A 24,865-nucleotide genomic window follows, 5' to 3' on the forward strand; every position below is an offset into this window, starting at 1 on the left:
CTGTTGGGTAATTGCCATTTTAAATCCTTTTGTCATCATTTCAACATACAAAGTAGGGCTGAAAATGTAATTTGTCTGATTTCTGAAAATCCTGAAGGAAAAACTTAGCTATACTTTGTACATTATAAGGATGCCTTTCAGGCTCTTGACCTCTAGAATTACTTATTCCCTCTGTTAAGTGGTGAAGCTTTCAAATGTGGTGAGCTAGGTACCTAGAGATGGACTCTTGGCAGAAGAGGAAAATCTGCATGCCAAGTTTCTTATAGCTAGTCGAAAGAAAAAGCACAAAAAGGTGGGTTTGAAACCCTACTGTTCCCTGCAGAGCAGAAGGGATTTTGAGAAAACACCTCTACTCTTTTGAAATTTCCAAAATCACTCCTTAGAATAGGCTTCTGCAGCCATTCCTGCAACCAGATGAACAGGGCTTACTGTTTTGTAAGCTTGAAGCTCTGAGGGTAAAACATCTCTGTGGTAATGGATGAGTGTGAATCTCCTCAGGCTGTGGAGAAACTAAGACCAACACTTTCTGGATGGCAGTCTTACTAGTATGGTCTTTAGAAAAGTTAGTGACTGCAACTGCCTTTTACATTGTACTTAATTGTTAAGTGCTGTGGAAGAACAAAAAATGAAAGGTCAGGATTTAGGAGAAAAAAAGATACTTTCTGCCTACTTATATTTCTCTGGTCTGATAATTGTTAAATGTTAACTAAAAGCAGTATGTTTTGGAACTCTGTACTAAAATATATTTCAGTGGTATTTGGCTTTTGAAGTTATAACTAGCAAGAAATACCTAATGCTGCTGTAAAACATCAGAAATTAAAGATGTTCTAGAATATGAGACCAGGATACTAAATGAAGCAAGTAAAATCATCAGTTTAAACAGGAAATGCTGAATTGAATAAGCATGGGGAAAAGAACTGGGTCTTATGTTTACATGTTAAAGCTTAAACTGTACCCATGTTTAAGCTTTATGCTACTGCTTTTCACATCTTACAACTGAAGCTTAAGCTTGAGCATCTCAATATAAGCCCTGAAAACCAGCAACCCTCCAAACTCAGGTGGGTCCTGAAGATGGATCATACAGCACCACAAATATCCATGAAGAAGCTAGTCCAAGGGCTATTTAATCTAGGTGATTTTGTTTTCAGACAGTTACAAGCTATTTTTGCTGTGAATTGCCTCCTATTTCCTACCAAAACCATTTGCAGGTTAAAAAAGAATTTTTAATCTTCCAGTACCTGTCAATCTCTTTACACACTTTCAAATGTCTATAAAAGCACTTAAAAAAGCAGTCCCAAGCTTGAAATGACCTGTCTATAAAATTAATAATAAATTGCTGGCTATGTAGCTAAAGATAAACAGGATAACCACTAAAAAAAGAAAAAAAAAAAAAAAAAAAAAAAGTCAAGCTGAAAACCTAGTAAGTCCCTTTTCTCTCCTTCCTCCACATGGATAACTGATTGCGGGGACCCCTTGTAGTCAGTAAGCAGTCTGTTAACCTGGCATTGCATTGAGCAGCAGAGAGGAGAGTTGGTATTCATGAGGTACTTGTGAAATTAATTTTACAGATTAGATTCACGGCTGAACATCACATTATTTGGTTAAGTGTATGTAAAATAATGCTATTAAAAAGTAGTTTCAAATGTAATCTCAGGATTTCATTTTTGTTTTCTTTATAATATTAATACAGATAAAAAAATAACTGGGAGTATTGAAATGGAATGAATGCCTACTATATAGATTCCTCTCTTTCTCTGAGAAAGACCTGAAAAATCAGGAACTTCTGCAATTCAGTGAAATAACTACTTGAATGCTATGGAAAGAATCGCTAAAATTGGGTTCCACATATTTCAATGCAGAATGCTTGGAAAAAGAAAAAATGCTCCTACATCTGAGGATGAGAAGGATCCTAGTGCTCTGTCAGGTGTGCTGAGCCTCAATTACATTTACCCCAGATAACAGACTTGATCCCAGGAGCTCTGGTAGAGAAAATGATATTCACTCTTCCAGATTCCTAGTGCTTCTCCTTTCTTTTCTTATAGACTCTTTTTGAGCAGTTTTCCCTCATCTTCTAGACTGCTTCTCCCTTCTGAGCACTCTCTGTACCTGTTTCTTAATACCCTCAATGAGAAGGAGATACAACAGTTTTTTTCTCAGCTGTGTGTTTTGAGGATTCTTTGTTGTATGATATCATAGCTTTTCTTTTACAGGACGCCTTTTTCAGCATATGGGACAGACAATGCTCTCTCACTGCGATGCTTTTCAGCCTTCTCATTTAGTGCTCTATTGGCCTGAGTCCCTAATCCTCCCCTAGTGCCTGCTGCTCAAAGAAGGTTTAAATGAAGGAAGAAAAGGTCCTCAAGAGTGATAATGAAGGAGATTCTTCCTATTGTTTTGCTAACTACAAATCCCAAGAGATATCTAGAAAAGTTGGAAAGGTGAAGTGTTGGGGCCCTCCCCCTGCCATGTAGTCCTGGGAGAGGGGCCCTGGGGGGGAGACACGGGGTTTCCCTGCCCCTGCTCAGCCTCGTTCCCATGGGTTGGTTTGTGTTCCCCTGCGCGGGCAGAAGGACCCTTGGTCCCGTGATTGCCTCAGTTCCTCAGCAGAGCCCCGGCCATGCGGCTGGAGAAATAAACATCTCTGAAACATCTAGCAAGAATCGGTCCATATATATTTCTTTTCCACGGGCCTCGTTGTTTGATATGCGTGTTGCAGTATTCCCCACTGTAACAGTAAAGATCAAGAAATATATCAGAATGAAGAAGGTTATGAATTGCCCACGAGGCTATCCTGTTGCAAAATTCTTTCCCATTTGCTCTTGACTTTCTGCTTGCTATTTTTGTCACTCTTATTTTTTTAGATGACCAGATGAGCCAAAGGGAATTCTCTGAGGATTAAAGAAGCTAGTATGGGACTTCCCTATACAGTAATTCCCATGGGGTCACTAATTTTTCTCCTTGTATATCACCTTTAGTCAGTCTCAAATCTTGAATAGACAATATAACTTGTGTAGAATTTAAGCAAATTATGTGCATGAGGTTTTTCTCAAATCTTACTTGTGTAGACTGAGAAATTTCTTTGTGAGCTTAATATTTTTAAGGTTGTAACAACCATTTTTTATTAGATGTGTTTGACCTATTGCAAATATGCTGCAGACAAAATACAGAGAGTGTGTGCACAGCATTAATTTTATTGGCAGGGGGATCAACAGCAAGGAAATAAGGAAATGCCTAAGGTGTAAATTACATACAGCTGTGCAGCATGTAGCCTCTAAGAGAGATGCTCTCTAAAAAATCATCCTTCTTAACAAATGACTTTTTCTGCTACGGTGCACAGTGTCAGTAGATCCAATTATTTTGCTATATGATTGTATAAGTTTATGTATAAGGTTACAAACAGAAATGTTGTAGCTCATCTTGCTTTGAGTATTGGTGACTGTTCATGTTTCCTTCCTATAATTAGGCAGTACTTTATGGCATAATTTATGAAATAGACATTTTATGCATTTTTAGATTTGCTTTCAGTGGGGGAAATTACTTATTCTTTAAGTACTTTTAGCATGGGTCTTTTTATCATAGGTCATTATTTCCAGGTAAAATATTAGCCTGTGTTCTGAACAGGAATTTTCAATATTAATTGAACATACCTGTTCACTGACTGAAGGAAACATTCAGGTAAGAGTCTCTTTCAGAGAAAATCCCTCTTCATTTGATACTTTCCTAGTTAAAGTCATTATGGGACCAAGTTTGGTGCTATCAGATACCTTCTTACTATAGCATAGCAGTAGGTGTTTTCATTTATTCTTGTTTTTGGGAACGGAATACTGCTAAAAATTCTATTGCGTAGAAGACAGTATATTTAAAAATTTAGTCTGTAAAGAGGTTTCTAAATCATCTAAAATCTCTACAGAAGGAGTATTTTGACTGGACGTTGTGGATCTTTGCAGTCTATAATGCTTATTCATTCCTTCTCCCTTCCATAATTCACTACTTGGGACTGAAGCTTGTGTTTTGGATAATGTGAATCAGACTCCTTAGCAGAAGCCAAATGTCTCTGGGGCTAGAAAAGAAAGAACACTACCTGTGTCTTACTCCCCTCCTGGAGAATTAAAATATGACTATGTCATTATACCTAGTGGTCCATTTTCTAACTTTTTTAGATCTGTACAGGTATTTGAGGCAAAAATCTATATCTTTCCATCTTTTCTATGCAGAGCAGAAATGCTTTTGCCTTACTAATCCAAGATATGTAAATATTTCTGAGGACAAGCATGTTTTACATACCAGAGTTTCATTTCTCTAATGTTGCAGTAAAGTCACCTACAGCTTTCTTTGTATATACAAGCGTGAATTTGAAGAAGCAGGTTAATTCTCAGCTAAGACACAGAAATGCCTGTACAACGTTAATGAGCCGGATAACTGAGCTCCAGTTTCCAAATATGCAAAATAGAATATTATCAAATGCCCATCTCAGATTCAATAACAATTTTTAAAGGCTGTGAGATTTGGAATTGCCGTTTTTTTCCTCCCAAAAATATATGTGAATAACAAAGCTTTTTGGAGAATTGCTGTGAAGTTGTGATGTTTACCTGACCTTTCTTATCTTGGTTCTGTCTGCATTAGCAGTAAGTCTGCTACAAGAGATTTGCAGAGTGAAACAGTTGATGCCGAGGACCTCCTATTCAGACTAAAATAGTTTTTTTGTACTAGCTTTAGTCTGATCCATGGAGTGAATGGTTGGAATGCAGTCAGCAAGCACCTGGATCAGATCTTGTGCTCCAGTTTCAACTAATAGAAAAGCATTTATTTGCACCAAGTGCACTCACATTGTAACCTAAAAACCTGTTAAATGTGGATGATTAGTACATTGAGAAGCACACCGTTGATGCAAACTAAAACACTAATGTAATTGCAACCTTAGCCTCTTGGAGGGGTATCATATTTGAATACAGGGGAGGTTTTTTCCTATGTTTCACAGAAATGAGAGAGTATAAATTCCATCCTCTGATAAGAAGATTTTCTTTAGGGTATTTGCTTCTTTTAGAGCAGTCAGACTGATTAACTGCGATAGCTCCCAACAGTCCCTCTCCCGCAAATTCTCAATGTTATTTTGACAACAGGTTCCTTCTCCAAATCTTTTTAATGCCAGTTCTGAAAGAAATTTTCCAAAGGATTTCCATTTTTCCCTGCAATGCTTTTCTTTATCTTCAGTCTCTTAATTAGGTCATTATTATTTAATTAAAAGTCTTGTGTAGGACAGAATTTGTGGTTGCTTTATACCTCTGTGCCACAGGTGAAACTTCTCCTTTGGAGAAGACCATAATGAGCAAAGAATAAAAATCACTGCAGCTGCTTGTTTTGAACACAGGGAAAGCAATAGATCTGTGTGCTCCAATCTGGTACAAAAGAGAGAAGAGCATTCTAACTCTCACAATTATGATAAAGGCTGGAAGTGAGGCAGGGAAAGGACCTGTGATGAAATCTTAACTATGTCATTTGCAGACAGGGATTTCCCCTTAATTGTGAGACTATTTTGTGAATACTTTCACAAGGATAGTGAGGTAGGAATATGATAAGTCATAGAAACTTTATTAAAGAGTTCTTATCACACATACAGAGGGCAACTGAAAAGTACATTCACATATTTCAGTTTGTCTGTGTTGGAACAATAACTGGAATATAACACTAACCAGGCATTTATCAGCTTGCACTTGGGGTTTCAGAGTAGTCCAAATCTGTTCTTGAAACAGTCAAAATGTTTATGTGAAACTATGCAGAAAATTACACTAGTAAATTTATATGTAAACTTTAAAAAAAATGTTCTGATTGAGTAATCTCTAAATGCCAACCAATTCTACCTCAGCCTGGGCAGAGTGCCCACACTGGTTTTCAAATGGGATCTGCTCTAGTCCCATAATGCAGAATGAACTAAATCTGTTCATTTTTAAGTAAAAAGACAGCAGATTGTTTAGGCAGGTTGGTATCTGACTAAATAAATACATTTGTAAAAGTATTATTAATACAGATTCCAGTAGACCAAATAATAGCAACAAAAGGCTTAAAGAGATGTTTGTATACACACATATATTTTAATAGTGGCCCCAAGCCTGTTTTTACAAACCACATTTATTCTGTCAGTAATAAAAAAACCCCTGTCACACCATGGTTGATTGTCAGATTCAATCCTATGAAGCTTAGTGCATAAACATTCAAATGAACTCTTCAAATATATTCTTGTTAGAGCAAACATATGTAAAATTGGTAGTACAACTACATGAAGTATTTACAAGTTAAAAGAGAGTTAATTCTACCTCCTTGTATGCACCTGGAATGGCAGGAGTATCGTGAGAGATATTTTTCACTGCTTCACTTTTTCATTTCTGTTCTGATTACCTAAAACTACTGTAAAAAGAGGAAGGAATTGTGAAAATGAAACAAGCAGCTAATGAAGATTATCATCATTCATTCAATAGAAGCTACAGTTGATCTCTAGGGATCAACTGATATGAATATTAGTTATTACTGTCTCAAGATCTGTTCTACAGCCATCATAATACAAAAATAGAATACAAAAGTTGAATACAAAAAAAGCCAAGATTCAATACTTAAACCAAAATTTGTTCCACATTTAAATGCTTTTTTGCAAATAAGATAAAATATACTGCACTTATAAAAATTAATTTTCAATTAACATGCTGTTCAGAAAGCCTGAAAAGACCAGCAGGTTCAAACCTTTCTTTATGCAGTTAGATGTCTTTCTTATAACTGTCTCTTTTTCATGATGAAATCATCCTTTCAATTTGTCAGGAATCATCCAATAAAAATTACTTTACAGGTGCTGTGAAAAATTATTAATATATTTTTGAGAAATCTAGTAAAGTTTATTCTAACAAAAGGATAAACTGTCTGAAAGCTATGTGTCTGCAATGAGCTAAGCTGATGCTGGATGTGCTGCTCACACAGGCTCCACCAAAAGCCATCTTTCCATAGTGTCAATTTAGTTGGATAACAAGCTCCCTAAGGAGTCCATCCCCCCCAGGTGTGGGCACTTGCCTTTACTAATATATAAATAATTGTCTGGAATCCATTCTTCCCATGAATGCACACCTGGATTTGTTGACATGAATACTATTTTCCCCATCTCTTTCCTTTCTTTGAAATAGTCTTGGCAAGCCACTGTCAGAGAACAAGGGAGTGGAATGGGAGCCCTGTCCCAGTGATCTTGTGCTACAATCACAGCTAAAAAAGTTTCTGTCCAGCCTGTCTTAAATTTTACATGAATTATTATGTGTAAGTCATGAGGAGTCATGAGGTTATTTCACATCATCTCTTTAATTTAGCACATTAAGTGGTATATATGCAGATGTCATACATGTGGGTGGCTTTCTAATCAGTTCTACAAGCCACAAGAACATTTCTCAGAAATGGAGAAGTTGATGGTGTACATATGAAAACGATTAAGTCAGTAGAGATGCTGAAATGCAAGTTTGCTAGGATGTTTGAGCATCCTAGCTGAAGAGGGTATTATTGCTTTGCAAAAATTTGCACATGTATATTTGCAGAAAGAGCACAACTTCACACATAGTTAAAAATACAAGCTATTCTGGATACATTGCACATTAGTGCCACTGCATTGTCTGGAAAAAGCCTAGAAAACTGATCTTTGGGTTCAAACATTGTCACTTACACAGCTTGACAAAGAAGGTGGATTTCACACATTGTTTCCCTTCCTTGCAGAAAAAATTTTCGCTACACTTGCATAGGATGGGTAAAATGAAAATCATGATTTAGGTTGGGCTTGGGAAAGCTAAAGCTATGAGAAGAAATTCCACTGATTAAATCTAGAAGTAGAATATCTTTGGGTTGTAAATATCACTGGATAAAATAATCTGGTTTTATTTGTTCTTAATTGCTTTGCTGGTAAGAAGTACAAAATATTTTAGTTCTTGATATCACTGAGGTAACATGCAAAGTTCAAGGTGTGGGTTGTATTAATTTTCTCAAATTAATGTCATCATTGCTGGCTGTGCATACATACTTATTATCTCAACCAATATGTGGCAATAGTGTTGCTTTTATTTGTTCCATGCAAGTACTCTGTCTTGGGTGTCAGCTGCGTTATTGTAAGGGGAGGAGAAGAAAGGCGATAGCTCAGAATTGTAAACCAAAGTGTATGTTAAAGATGAAAGCAGAGTGAATCCCTCTGCTCAGCCAAAATGAGCTCATACTTACATGGGTAAATAAAGTTGAAAGAGGCAGGGATCATGTATGACCGGTAACCCTTACAAGTGAGGTTCATGCATTGCTTTAACTTAAAAATAATTTTTCTCTTATTCTTTTGTAAGGAAAAACTTGATTCTCCCTTTCCAGAAAATGCATTGATTCTGTGACTCCTAGGAGAAGAAATTACCATTAGATGATACCATAGACTGTTACCCATTATTATCTGACTCTCTGTTACATTATCAATGTTCTGTCAGTTCACACCTTTGGAGTTCAGAGTGTCATCTGGAGATGAAATATTTTGCAAGAGAGCTGTGCCAGTGAAGAGCAATGATCAAAGACATGCAGCAAACTAAACAAAATACTCAGTGTCTATGCAGTTAAGCTGAGTAAGTGATGTTATTAAAAACTTTTTTCTTTCCATTAGTGATTCAGCTTCACTGGTGCAATAATTTCAAATTTCCTTTGTAAATACACATAGAAAAATTGAATTTGGGTAAGGGACTGATCTTTTGAGTGTGAGATCCAGGCAGCTTAAAACCCAGTGTCACTGTGTAATTGATAGTCCTATTTTTGTATAGCATCTGCCCAATCATCTCCATCTAAAACTGTCCCCTTGACAGATTTTCATAGTTATTGGGGAGAACTTTTAGTTTTCTGTTCTTCTGCAGAATGTTGTAATATATGAATATCATGCATACAATTGTCAAATTGTGTATTTGTCTATCTTCAGTCTATCTTCAATGTGTCATTGAAGAAAATAAAGAAAAATAAGCATGTGATCTCGTGTACAGAACAAGTATCTCCTGGAATACAGATGCAGCCACATACAGAGTTCAGAAAAAAAGTGGTGTAACTGAAAACATCTGATTAAATTAAATTATTATGAAAATAGAATATGTCATACTAGAAAAGTGGTCATAGGACAAAAGTATAGAAATTTTTGATAAACAGCTCTCTACAATGGGAACACATAGGAGAATAACCTATAAAGGAGGTGTCAAACCAAGCATGCAAAAGAGAACTTGGTTTATTCAAACTTTTAAGATATTTCTACCAAACTCAAATGTCCTACACCTTTGACAACAGTAGTTTTTCAGTCCTACAAGGATTTTACTGATATCCTGTGTGAATAAACATTTAAGAAGCATGAATAGCAAACCATTCTATTTTTTTCCATAGTAAAAAGAAATTGTGATTTTTTTTTTTGAGTAAGATTTTGAGCAGTAAAATTTAAGAGTAAAAAGGAACGGAGTTGGACTATGTTGGCAAGAAAACTCACAAAACAATACGGGCAAGACAGACCAAGCAATTAACTAGCCAGATTCTGTGAATGTTATAAATACCAAATGGGAAGATGTAAATTCTTAGCAGTGTCCCAATGACAGGACAAGGGACAATGGGCACAGATTAAAATACAAGAGCCAGGGAGAAACTGAAAAAGAAACTTGTTTTCTTGGGGTCACTATTCAAGATTGTCCTAGCTGATCTAAGAGTTCCCTGACAACAAGCCAGCAAGCTCATACCAATCTCTCCTGTCCCACTGTCAACTGACTGGATCTATTTCTTTGTGCTGGTGGCAGTTTTCAGGCACCTAGATATACTAGGAAGTAACAGCATGAGATCACCTTGGGTCTGGATGAGAACCTGGAAATGATGAGGGAATCCAGTGGGGTTTTTTTGGTTAGCAGCAAGCTATTATATTGGTTCAGCATCTTATTTCAAATGTAGGCACAGAAACTTGCAGAGCCTCATGTTGTTATGAGCAATACAGCCTGTATACATCTCCTGAGAGCCAGTAACACAATAGGAGTCATGAGTTTAATAGAATGCATAAGTGGTATTCAACAGCTTTATGTTTGGTACATTTGATGAGAAGCAGGCCCACCGAAAACAAGGAAGCAGGATTAGAAAGGCTAAAATTCACTTGGGAACCAGTAGTGGATATGGGCAGATACACAGAAATTAGCTCATGGGGTCTGAAAGCTGATGTGCCTTGGGGAGGAATAACAGATTCAGAACTTGCAGCACGGATGAGGGTTTGTCTGTCCTGATGCGTGGGATCCCTGATGCTGATTTCTAGGACAGGTTTACAGTGAAAGGCTGTGCTTTAGTTTAATCCTACTGTGCCTCTTCTGTTTGAAAAACTCCCAAAAGCCATGCTTAGTCTGAATGCTAACCTTCAAATGCTACTAAATACATCTTTTCTATGGTCAGCTGCTAATCTCAGCTGTAGCTGAGGGAAAGGTAGATATTGAATTGGTCAGTTGAAGGTTTCTTCATAGATGAATCCAGCTCAGACATCCCATGGGATATCCACCTTATTGATGCTGATCTTGTAACTAACTTTTTTTAGGAAGAAGATTTAAGCTGATGTGTTAAGCTTTGAGAAATTTTTTTTTCTGGTAGGTGCTAACATTTTATACAGGGAAAAAAGTACTGAAAAATGAAAAGTAACTCTGGGCAAATCCAGATATGTAACATTTAGCTTTCAAAAACTTCAATTAAGTTTTAATTGGGTCCCAGGAAAAGCAGCTTTAGAATAATTTTCAGAAGCCTCACACACCTGAAACACACAGTGGCATATTCTCTATTGGAGGTTTCAATCAACTCAGGCATGAGATTATATTTAATCACTAATACTGGTACTCTCCCAATGTTTTCAGTAGAGCAGATGGCACAAATTATTTCCAAGCATGTTGCCTGTTTAAATGAAATTGCTGAAACTCCAGTTCTCTTTCAATACAGCATAAATCTATTGTATTTAGTAAATGCACACTGATATAAGCATATTGTGACGTGAATTGTATAAAGCATTTTAAAGTTTCCTTGCACATTTAGGCAATACTTTCCTCTTCCTCCTGCATTTGGAAGCTTTCCTAGCCCAAGGCTGGAGGAATTGTGCTCATGTCCAGTTCCACCTGCAGAGGGTATTATCACAGAATCTGTTAAAGCTGGTGTTGCAGTTCATAAACAAGCATTAATGTAGGTTGAAATAATGGCAAACTAGGTTTTCAAGGCTGACTGCAAGTTTTGATCAACTTCAGAAGTGAGTTTCCATTTTATTAATTTGAATATACATACGATGAAAATTACCTAATAAACTGGTCGATGGAAAAGGTTATCCAACCGTGACATTACTTAATTCTTTTTGGTCAAAGGCTATTTGGATAATCATTAATCTACCCAATAATAGGTAGATATTCTCTGGCTTATTTTATGTGAAATGAAATTATATGTTCACATTGGCCCTATCTATCTTCTGTAAATCAGTCGGTAGAACTGTTCTCTTAATCAGTCTGGTCAGAAATAATCTCAATATAGCAGCAAATATAATGGCTTTTAATCAGTAAACAACTTTTTTTTTGCAATGAAACTTTCATTTTCGATTGTGTGAATTTTAGTTGTTTGGGAAAGCAATGTAATACGTGGTAATTTACTGTCTCTTTCCCTAAGCTTTTTTCTCTGCACCTATATGGTTCTCAATGCATTTTTGGTTTCCTTTCAAACAAGTTTGGAGTCATCTTTTCAACACATATGGAGGGCTCCACATAGATAAAGATGTTCTGACTTCTATGAACTATTTGCCAGCAGTATTTCAGCAAGGGATCAGAAATATCTGTGCTGATTGGTACGTTGGATACCTTTAAACCTGCCTTCCCTCAGGAAGACTTTTATTGCTTTCTCCTCTGTTTCATTTTGCTGCTTTATCACATATATTTTTCAAGTTTCTCTGTCCCCCCTGCCTGAACCCTCAAATGTTCAACACACATTGTCTTCTTTTTGTCCAGAGTATTTCAATTTATATATTTGAGAAAAAAATTAAAGAGTAATAGGTTGTGCAAGTTGACTTCAGATATATTCTTTTCTGTTGCATTTACAAAGGTTTGGAAGTTCAATAAATACAGAATACAACAGCAAAGCATGGAAGTGACTGACATCCTGCTTCAGACACAGTAAATAATTTCCATTTCAAATACTTAAAGTAAGTTCCCTGCTGCAAAATCCAGATAAATGAACAGGAAAAAAATGCATTGAAAAACTGGTGATAAAAGATTGAAGAGACAAAAAACTATTTGAAAAATTCTACCTCTTTTGTACAATCAGAGACAGAAGAGAACACTGGCTTAAATGCAAACCAATGCAGTATTTCAAACATGTAATAAGAATTCTATCTGCGGAAGATTGTAACAAAACAACCTATGGTACTAAATTAAATACGAAAAATGCAACTGAAGTTACTGTAAGAGAGGAATGGAAAATTATTTGTAGGAGTTTAGACTTATGGTTTGGGGTTTTTTTAATCTACTTTGGCAACTTACTGTTCTGTCTTCCAAGAACTGTTTGTATACCTTATCTAAATATTGCTTACTGTAAAATCATATATAACTTGCATTCAATTACCTGTCTTGCAATTACTCATATTAATCACCAGGAATAATAGGTCATCTGTTTTTAAAGGTATTCTTCTTGGAAAAGAGATCAAGAAATCTAAAACTTAAAAGAACAAATTCCAAAGTGAAATAAGTCCTGTGATTTTGGGATTTGGGTGTGAATGATGGAGATTGTAATTGCAGTGATCAATTTTAATTCGTTGGATATGAAATAAAGTACATAGTTTATGGATGAATTCAATAGTCACAAAAAATTTTTCCTGATGGCAGAATTACACCAATAGCAAGTGAGAAATTAAAAGCAAGTGAAATTCAAAGATACTGTGAGTTACAAATAAACCTCTGACTGTTGCCATTGACTTCAGCGAATGTAACACACTCTTAATGGGGCTTGAAATGGAATAAGTGGCATTGTACTCTTCTTTGTGGTGTTCTCATTGCTGACATGATGAGGTGGGAGGCTGGAAAAAACTCTTCATTTTATATTGGGATTAGAAGTATCATTTACACCATTATATATATTTTGACCTATTTTATATTTTTCAAGGTAGAGTTTCCTGCCTCAATATTCATATACTCTATTCTTATAATAGCTTTTTATTGTATTTTAAAAGAGCATTTCTCTTATCTTGTGATATTAAAGGGGTTTTTACAGTACAAATACCTGCATGCCTCTAAAGTGCTTTAAGAGATTTACTAACTGAAATCCTTCTTTCCTTTTAAAGCTCATGTTTATTTCTTCATGCTGCCAACGTAAGACTTAGTGCATATAGGTTCTTCTTTTGCAAAATTTAATGGAGCAAAATCAACATTTACTTTTTATAATTTTATTCTTACTACATGCTAAAATTACTTCTGCATTTGATGGAATCAACAGATTGGTTATATAAACCTGTTTTGCTTGCTCAGGTTCAGATGCCCCAGTTTGCTCGTAACCAGGAATCTGTCTGTGCTGTGAGACTTAACAAGCCTGAGAGGAAAGCACCTGCTACAATCCTAAGTTCAAGAAAAGCGTTTATCCTATTAGAACCTGTTCTAAAATAAGAACTACTGAGAAAGATGTAGGGAAAAAAAGCTCTCAGGTCTTTCTAATTTATGCATTTTTTTCATCACCTGCTCCCTGTTTGCACTGTTTACATGCCAGTGCAACAACTTTTAGAAGCACATTATTCCTGCAGTGCCAATAAAACTACAGACTAGTGTGTAAAAGTCCCGTGTAAATAATTTGCTGGAAAAGGAAGGAAAGCTCTTGAGGCTGAATTTTTCATTTAATTGGAAGTGTTTATATCTCACAGATGAGCAAGAATTATGGTTTAGTGGTGAATATTTTATATTTGCAACAGTCTTGTAAAACCTCTTTGATTCTTGCTGCAAGAAACAAATTATGGGAGGCGATGAGGATGTAAACTTACACTTGAAGGGAAAAGGTAAACTGAAGCCATTGTGGCTAAGTCACATTGATCTAGATTTGATCTTTATGTGCTTCCCTGTGCAGTGTCTGTGTAGATTGTGTGCCTGAATGTCAGAGAACCTTATCCTCACAACAGAGAGCTAAATATGAGTAACTCCTCTGTACCGTAGAAATACTGGCATGTTTTGGTTGTGCTAACTTGGATTAATTGGAATTCTAATCCCAAGGTCAAGAATTATTTAAGAACAAATGCAGCTCAATTAATGAAATATTTTAAATAGCATATTTTAATTTACAGGTATTACAATGGAAAAAAACCGCATTTACTCTGTCCTTCATCTCTGAAGCACATCAAAGCCTGACTGAATTCTCTGCATGAAGGGAGGAAGAGAAGCACCAGATGACAGTATTGGGCTGCTATTTAGACAAAGTAGTAGAGCAGTAGGTCCAAACCATCAGCCTGTGCTTGGCTTATGTCTGACTTCTGTTCAACAGGAGTACAGCTGCAAAAACTTTAATGAATGGACACATTTGCTTGAGAAGGTAACCAACCACTATGGACTCCTTTTATTCTTTGCTCTCAGTAGCATAGATAGAACTTATTCTAAGGAAGTAAAAAGGATAGAGCTAAATACTAAAAGTAAATGCTAAATAGAGCTGGCATGAGTTCATCCTTCAAAGGGCACCAGATTGCCCTAAAGGATTGCTCTCAGCATCAGTAGAAATCATGGATATCTCAGATAATGGAAATGGTTCTCACTGGGAACTACAGCTGCCAGTGTTCCAGCTGAAAATATGAGTGTATACTTGGGCTGAAAAAGTAATTTACTTGATATTATATTAATAAATTATTTTTACATATCTAGTAAATCAAAATTTATCTCTGAAGTTTTGAGCTATTGTTTCTAAACCTGGTGATATACCCCAAGTAATAATAATATTTCCTAAGTCCTGAGTTTTGGAGATTTTAAATGCCTATGTTCCTACCTCATCCGTTGTAATTGTTAAGCAAAGACACACATGCTTATGTTAACAGACATGTTCTTGAATATCCAAATAAAATCCTCCAGAACATGAATGGTTTTCTTTAATTTTTTCCTGAATTGCCTGTGCAATCTAGAGTTAGTGAGGTGCCTCTTTTTTCCCATACATACATGACTAAGTTATGGAAAATGTCAGTGTTCAAATATGGACTGTTGTTTCTTCACATCTGAAAGAACTAAAGCTAGTATGTATTTTCCAAGATGTTCTGATTTTAATTTTTTTTTCTAAGTTAAAAATGGCAACCTGAATTATGTAGTCCTATTTATGTTTGCTCATAGTAAAAAATTATACAGAAACAAATGAACCCAAAATCTTTCACAAAATTTTTTCATACAATAGCAATTTCCACTGCTGTTCATTGTGAGAAGAGGTTGGTGGGTTTGTATTTGTTTTCCTTTCATTTAAAACAAAAGCACTAATCAGACATTCTATTCACAAAGTTAGAACACAATAATTAAAAAATTGTTTGGAAAATTTAATATACAAGTATGTTACAGGACAATATCCGATTATCTCTTCCTTGCCTGTCTTTTATTGTAAATGGGTAACTGGGTCTACAGTGTATATAGAACTGAATTACAACCAAGGATCGGGACAGTTTCATCCTGGGAAAGGTTGACATGTACGCTTGAATTTTAATCAGTAGGTCCTATATTGCTCCAGTGAGCTTCATCAAAGCTCGGATACAACAACATTTTTACGTATTTTAATCAACTAATACATTTTGTGATAATTTCCTCAATGCTTGGTAACAAAGCCTAGTGGGTTCGTAGCTCTAGGATCACACATTGTAGGCCATCTTCAAAGGTAGGAGGACCTGATTATGCCAACACATGAAATAAAAAAGATTTTTACTTAACACTGAACAGATTTTTGTTTTAATACTATAATGGTTGACAATGATAAAATACTGCATTGAAAATCTACCTATTTTGTCTGTTTTCTCCATAACACTTTTTCAAAGATTGGGTAATTAAGAGAAAAAGTAAAAGCTTGTATCCAGTTAATTTAATTTAATGTACCCTTTAAATAGGTGTATAAGATACCTAGGTGAAGCTCCTTCTGTAGTCACTGGACAGAAATCAGTGGTTGCAAAAAACAATCATCTTCCAAAAGCCAACATAACTGTTGCAAATCTCCTGAGTGTGCCTGGCTCTTTCCACTGATTTTACAGTATCCAGGTGTTGAGCCTAGACTAGATGTGTAACTTTCAGAGAGCTTGATTTTGAGAGGTGAATCCCATTCTCAGCAAAATAAATGAAATCTCCTACAGTTAGATGACCAAATTGGTACAAAAATGTTATTTTAACAAGATCAATGACATTAGCAGAAATCATACAATGAAATAATTTACAAAATGCAAAAATGTTTATAGATATGCTGTGATCACAATAATTTAACTCAGTCTTTCTATCTTTTCTTCCATCCCTCTCCCTTCCCTACTCCCATGGAGAAGAAAATATTTTTTTGGAAGAAGGAAAGATCTATGGATTAGAACAAAATAAATGCAAACACACATGTTTCCAGAGCAAAGGTGCTCATTACAATCGGTAACATGTAGGCAACAGAAAACACACAATAGAATTGAGTATATAAAAACACAATCTGGTGTTCTAGTTCACCATCATATTTGTTTTTCTATTCACTTGCATAGTAGATTCATGAGAGCACAGCGTTCAAAAATCCATTTTTATCTACTGCTATCTTGTGGTAGATTAGGTATAACTCCCATGATGTGACCATATTTTTTCTCTTTATATAGGAATCATTTTTCCAGAAGATCTTCTAATGTGCTTATCCATATTCTATATGAATTCCTCACAAACAGCAGCAAATTTATGCTCATAGTATCTCTGTGAAATACAAGTGTAATTGGCACCAGTACAGAAACTGCTACATATTTCAAGGGGACTGTGAACCTGGTAGCCCTTCTCAAGCAGGCATTTGCAATTGCACACTGAAGTCCCATTTACTATAGTGAGATTTAAGAATATACTGATACATGTATATAATCTGAATGCAGATGTGTATCACAGAGGATTGGAAAAGATGTAAGATTCCAGAATTAATCTCTCAGTCACAGTCCTTCCTCCGACTGGTCTCTTTGTACAATCTCAAACAGAAAGCATAGGATTAAAAAAACAAACTCCCTAATGCAACAAGTACTTTTTATACTGACAGAAATGTTTTATCTGACTATAAAAAGGAGTTCATTAGTCGCTATTGCCATTACTTGTAGTGTGAATTGATATTACTAATGCATAGTATAATGAAAAAAACCACAAAACATTTCTACCTTCTCAGTCAATGTATGGTGTGGAAAAAAAAAAAAAATTCTATCAATTCAAAGAAATTTTCCTGAATAGAAAGCTTTAATTTACGTCTTCCCTTATGTAATTCATAAGAGATCTTAATCTCTGGTTTGCAACTGAGTCCTGTGTTCGGTTTTGAGGACAGGGAGAAAGGGGTAATGGAATTTTTAAGACTCAAAGAGAAAGTGTAATTGTCCACCTATGATTAAAATGTATCAGCAGCTGGATCTGAAATCTCTGAAATTCTTCATAGGTGAGGGCTCTTATGAATCATGGGGGATGCACAGATGTGGACAATAATGTGTGAGATGGAGAAAAGGACAGGTAGTCTTCCCCCCAGTGGTCTGCAGTCACACAATCAAGGTCAGTGACCTTTAAAATTTTGAAACCAGCAGTGAGGTACAGACATTTGGTCCAAGAATCACACTCCATCTATTCCAAAATAATCCTGTGAAATATGTAACATATATGTAGTAATTTCTTCATATAAGTGAGTAACTTCAATACACACTGGTGTAATCCACCAATTCACTCTTTCTGAATTGATTGGTGATGTATAATATGCTAACACTGTGCATTGGATCCTACAAGAAAAAAGATTGTTTGTATTGGAGAAATCTTAAAAGGTTGTGACCTTTCAAAGACAGAGTTTCACATGGTGTAGTCTGAGACTTAGTTTCTCACCAACACCTCACACAAACCATCAAGATTTAAAAAAAAAAATCAGCTTCTCTGTTAAACATAAGAGAAATAACAACAGCAGAATAAGAGCAACTATTTTTCTTTCTAGAACTCATAGCTTAATCTGTTCTGAGTAGTTATTTTGTCAGCCAGATTTTGAAACCAGCTACTCATCTATGAATTAGTTGCCTGTTGTCTGAGGCTATGTATCATTATGCAAATATGCATATTGCTAAATGACCTTTCTGGTTAAATTTAGATGATCACTTAAGGACAAAACTGTCAGTTTCATTTCATTTCCCCAAAGTCTTTGTCAGTGCATTTATGGATCTCAGTCACCCTGGAGTAGTGGTTTAAAATATGGCAAAATGTGTTCAAGATATGTGATTAGCAAAACCAGCTCAACCAGTTTCCTCTTTCTTGGTTCTTGTGGCCTCTTTTTGTTTGAGATGCTCCTTGATTTATTTAAAAACATGCATTATTAATGCATAAATGTTTTACGACAGGTATTATTTAATCTGTATTTTCCCTCAGAGGCTTCAGTCAAATTTGGAAACAAATTTTTATGAAATGGCACCTCTCAAGACAAATGATAGTGTGTTTTTTTAAAGTTAAATGTTTTACTGTAATGAACAGGTTTTACTGTAATGAACAGGTTTTACTGCTATATGAATGAAAGGAAAGGCCTTCCAGGTTTAGAAAAGAGGATGTCACAGTAAATGTTTTCATAAGTAATTGAATTGCATTTACCAAGTAGAAATGCACTGATGTTTACCACATTAGTGATTACAAGGCAATTATAAAATCACACCAGCTTATTAAAATTGATGAGAAATGTTATAGGTATACGTGATTTGTTAAAAGTATCACTGTAGCAGATAATTTTACAAAGTATGCAGTGAAAAGATTAATAAGTTATGCTTATAGTAAAACCAGGAACATTTAAATTCTTCAAAACATTTCTTGCTTACTTTTTTTTGAGAGAGAAATAACAGGAAAAAAACCCTTACAATTAAATTTAGGGTTTTTTTCCATTAAAGTTGTAGTAGCAGGACCACTTAAGATCAAGACCTTCCCTGAAGACAGTTCTGTATATTTCCTGTTTCCTTTTTCAGTTTTCTAGTAACAACAGCAATAGTGATATAATTAAACTTGTCTTTCTGGTTTAGACTGAAATTTAAATTTTAAATCATGGAACTATTTAGATAGGTTTGCTTAAGAAATTACTTAGGCTCTTCTATGATCTTAAGTAAACAAATTACTTATTACTTCAGATATGTTTTATTTGAAGTGTGTTGAAGCTCATGGGGATGTTTCTACTGACCCACAAGGGCTTGGGACACACAAATTTTTGTGATATTGTAATTCCTAGGGATTGCTGAATTCAGTAGCCTAGCAGGGGTGAGGCTGCTGCAGACCTGTGTGAGCTTGAGAGGAGTCTGATCATGTGAATCTGTGAATTTGTAGAGTGAGTGAATTAAAAAAAGATTACTGCTGAAATTTTTTTGAAAAAGAACAATAGTCACAGCCATATTTAAAAATATTCTGAGATATGTTTCTATAAATGCACAAGTGCTTAGCCAGAGGGCAGAAATATTAGCGGTATTATCTACATAATATCCAGTGTGCAATACTTAAATTTGGAGTCATAGTAATTATATCACAAATATTGCACAAATCTAAATAATTAGCGAACTGAAGGAAGTTGTAGTTTGCTCCTAAAATTTCAAAAGCAGAAAAAGCTGCTAAACTAAATAGATTATGCTTCATGAGATGTCTGCTCAGATCTAATATGTAGATAATTCAATTTTCATACCAAATGTAATAAACAAACTGAGAAACTAGCATAGAAATTTTAGGAAAAAGTAGGGAACGATTCCATCTAATATTTTACTTTTAAACTTTGTTGTTCATCCAAGAGTCATAAAAGTGACACCTTGTGGTAATGAAGAACATTGTTCCAGTATTCCTTAGCCACTGAAAGGGTGTTCTAAACTGTCTTCCCTGTAATACAGATAGAATAATGTTATAATTTAATCACAGAATTGGCTACTAATCTTTCACTCTGAAAGATACCCATCGAGCATCAGGTTAATGTTATTTCAGATTCAAATTGTCTTAAATGTTTTTTAGCCTTGCTCTGGTGCTTTTGTAGTAATTTCACATCTTTAGAGTACTAACTGGGTTTAAACAATGTTCAGGTTCAGCTGAATGTTGCACTTGCTCCTGATTTAGATGAATACACAAAGCCTGGAAAACTGAGAATCAGATTACTTTAATCTTCTTTATATACATACCATGTGCACAACCATGTCGCTCAAGGGCAATACAGAGAGCAGACTGTTTAACTATGTCTGCAGAGCATAGTTATATCTATAGATATATAGATATATATGCAGTTATATATATAGAGCATAGTGGTATCTCTGTTTGCCAACTTCCTTTTTGTCTATGCACAGTCATTGCAGAGCTAAAGGCTAAAAGGTTAGTTCAGTGGTCTTAAAGTTGGTAAGTGGGGTAGCCAAACTGTTGCCCATTTAAAGCTGCTCTCCTAGCAAGTGATCACAGTTTGATCATTACAGCCACACAGTGCTGAGCCTGAGCTCAGTGAGGTCTCTAATCCTGATAAGAGTCAGTTCCCTTTCCTACCAGATGTGGTCATAACTTATTTAGAAACCTAATTTATTAAGAAATCTAATTCCTCAGCCTTCTCCTCATTCTAGCTTTCAGTCCAGCTTTAGCAATCCTGATGCTCAGTACAGATAAACCTACACATAAACCATTCTTCCATCACTTGGCAGCAGCTCACATACCTAGGAGGCATGAATGAAAAAGCATATTACATCTACCTTCTCATCATCAGGCTCAGAGATAACAGAAATTGAGGGTTAGTGTGAGAGAAAAATTGGTAAAAATCTTTAACAAATGGGTGATGAATTTCCGTGAGTAGTTGGCCAGACACCACTTGAAAAGATATTAATATTTTTGAAAGCAGTAGTTAAATGACTTCCATCTTTGTTAAATGGTTCTTCCAGGAAATGACATTGGAGAATTTGAAATACTGCATGATGTGAAGGGATTTATTAAAGGAGTAACTAAGATGTGACAGAACTATAATCATGGTTCTTACTTTTAAAGCCTTTGTTCTACTGGGACAAAAAATGAAATATAAAGGTGATGTTGAGTTAAGAACACTGTAAAAACCTACTGAAGAAACAAGACAGAATGGGATAAAGATCTTTGGAGGTTTATATAATTTTAGGAAAGGATGGATAAGAATTTTACTTAAACCTGAGGACTTTTTGTGGTGTTCTAATGCCACATTTGGTTATAATAAATGATTCTGTAGCTCTATATGACATTGTTGAAGCTATATATTTGAATATATAGGATTTGGAGATATATATAGGATATTTGAATACCAGGATTTTTATGTTACTGCATTGCATAGATAGAATTAGTAATGCTGTAGCAAGTGTAGATACTAATGACTGTTCTAGCAAAACTCAACATTAAATATCTCTTAATCCAATGAGAAAATAGTATCACAGTATGGTACAAATATAATTATCAGTTGATACAAATTAATTACACTGGAATATTAAAGGAAGAAAGATATTTAAATCTCTGACCTATAAATTATGGTGGAATGAAGTGAAAACTTGCAAAGTAGTCAATTGTACTTATGGTCATACTGTAAAGGCAGATCAATTTACCCTTCTTTCAGTGAGGGATTAGGCAGGTACAAGGTACAGGTGGTTACTGTGGAGGGGCTGACATGCTGGATTTTACTGCATAATTTATACTTATTCATACACCCATTTCATGAAGTTCTCAATTTCAGAAGGCAATCTTTCATTCATCAAGGGAACTAATAAGAATCAACTAGTTAAAGGACTAGTTGTACAGAGCTGGTACAGAGCTGTACAAGACTATACAAATCGATAAAACTACAAGGAGTCAGGATTTCAAGCAAAAGGGGTGAGGAAAAAACTTGTGTAATTGAGGTTTAACCTGAATTACCATCCGTGAAGTGCCAAACAAGCCAATAACTTACACAGAACAGAAAAATCATATGATCAAAGAAAAATTGGTAACTCTCAGAAGTCATATGTAAGGGTAACATGAGAATTGCCAGGATTCAAGGAAAATTACATCTTGCCAAGATAGTAAAATGAAGTATAAAAGAATTTTGTATTTTATTTTAAAATACAGGTAAGTTGTTCACACTCAGTGCCAGATTCCTCTTCCTGCTGCCCAGGGAATAACAAAACTGGCAGGTGTTGTGTGGGATACAAAGGACCAAATCAGTCTTCAATTTCCTAACAGCTAGGAGTAGTGGAGTGTCAATCTCATTGTGCAGGATAGGGAGTAGGTTTCAAGGCTGTCACCATTCTCTCTTTCACCACTGAACAGTTTCAAATCTACTTGTCAAAGAAAACCACATATTTACAGGAGAGCCAACACATCCGAGAAAGAAATTAGTCTGCACCTACTACTGACCTTTCCTAACATGAACTCCCAGACCATTTGAGAAAGACTTCTCTTACCCAATACAACAAAAAAAAATTGAGTAAATATAATAATTCAGAAGAGTCCTTACTAGCTGCTGCCATGGGAGCAGAGGAACACAGCAGCATCAAATCTTGACATCTTTGAAGGTCAGTACGTAAATAGTAGCATAACATTGTCATGAGGCAGATCTTAAGGCACGTTCTGTACTGACTTTTAGCATTTGACTGACTCTGCGACCCTCTCACATCAAGCCTGGCTAACTGTGCAGCCGGCAGGCAGGAGACAGAATAGACTGATTGTGCTGTGGATATCAGCAAAGACTAACACATAGACACATGCGCACACACACAAATCAAAAAATGCAGATTCCTGAGAACATAGGCACTCCTTGCATTGTTCTGTCACTGTCACTGTCACAAGAGCAGCCATCAGGATCTATTCTGAATGAAGATCTTGCTTAACATTTCAACGGATAGCTCCAGAATAGAACAGAAAAATGAGAAGCAGTCTAATGACAAGTACCACTAATAAAACAACACTGTAGAGAAGAACTGGAGAAGACAAAAATAATACAGTTGAGAAAATGAATATAAAATTTCAAAGTACGAGGTAACAGATCAGGGAGGACTGGCTTTGCCATCAAAACCTTGCTGATAAACACAGCAGCTGGAATCATGTCTGTGCAGTATTGAGTCAGACAGTGACAACTGCTGCGACACAGCTGCAAAAAAGAAAACTTACATATTTCAATCAGGTGAAGCATTTAGCAATGTCAGGAAAAATCTAATTAAAGCAGTCTTAAATAGTCTAGGCCTGATGATGTTTTCTGCAGGATGCTTAGAGAATGGATGAAGTATCTTTAATGCAATTAGAGGATATCCATGAAAATCTTTGCAGGTTGGGAAATGCGTAAAAGTCTGGAGAAGCTATGTCCTCTTTAAAAAGGAGATATTGTTGGGTAGAAAAGCTGGATTGTATTTGGATTCTAGCTGTTGAAAACCAACAAAATAGCCAAAAATTATAAGTCTCAAGAATTCTATATGTAACAGATCCACGTTATTTTTCAGGGAAAAAGTATGATAATTAGCTAATTTTTGTGTTAGGCTAGCAGCTTTACTAGACAATTGAGACAGCTATCTTTTGTTTATTTTCTAGTGCAGGTGACAATTATGGCTTTGGCAGTCCTATAACAGTTTTTCTGACAAAGTATATTTTCTCTCTTTGAATAGAACTAGATATTCCATATTAAAGGAATGGATAGCTTTGAGTTAGGCATCAGAAATACCCTTTCTAAGAGGTTTCTATGAAGAAAAAAAAGTGCATTTTCTAATTTTCCCTATGGGCAGATTTCTATTTTAGTTTATTAACTCTGAATCATGCTTCCCAGATGATTTTCAGCATCTGTGTACTGTTTGTTCATAGAGCATAGCATATGCTTGTTTAGACCCTTAGAGGGGTGCTGTTATATGTTGTTCTGAGATTAGAGTTAGAAATAGTCTTCAAATATCATGTTTGTTCTTGTTCCTAGGATAAATTCTCCATCTACGTATGTGGTTCAGGCAGCTGGCACACATGCAGGTTTGAAGCTCAAGATACCAGTAGATCAGTCTGGGCTTCTGTGCTTCTCTGTACCTCTATATCATATCATCTTCTGCATGATTTCCAGCAACTTTAAAGGAACATGTGCTAATATCCGATTGTTAAGGTTCTTAGAAATGCCTCTGCCTGAATTAAGGTGCAAACCATATGCCAGTGACAATAGTAAGGGCTTTATTTGATGAGAGGGGGAGAAAGAGAAAAGGAGAGACAAGAAGAGAAAGAAACAGAAAATAGGTGGAGGGGACAGAAAGAAGGTGACAGAGACAGAATAAGGAAAATATCACCACTCCGTGGATCCCAACGATGTTCTGTTGATCCTCTCCAGCTGGTGGTCTTCTTGGTGGTGAAGATCCCCCTGAAAAGCATAGAATCCCATGGGTTAATATTACCCTCGAGCCAGGTGGCAATGTCCAGGCATGTCCCCCTGGGGGAGGGGGGCAGTCTCTTACAGCAGACTCTGGATCTGTTGCATCACGTCCAGTCCTGTGGTGCAAAGCCTCTGGGGAGCACTTTGGGGGCTCTTTGTTGGATTGTGACACCCCCTCAGCTGTCTCTCATGTGAAAGTCTCCTGGATGTGGCCTGTGGGGTTGGGGGTTCCACAGCTGGGCCAGTTTGTGTAATCGGTGTTTATTGCCTCTCACCAGAGGTTGCACCATGCACCCAAAACCTCCTCCCTCACCTCGGC

This window comes from Corvus cornix, chromosome 4 (assembly GCF_000738735.6).
Source record: "Corvus cornix cornix isolate S_Up_H32 chromosome 4, ASM73873v5, whole genome shotgun sequence".
Classification (NCBI taxonomy): domain Eukaryota; kingdom Metazoa; phylum Chordata; class Aves; order Passeriformes; family Corvidae; genus Corvus; species Corvus cornix.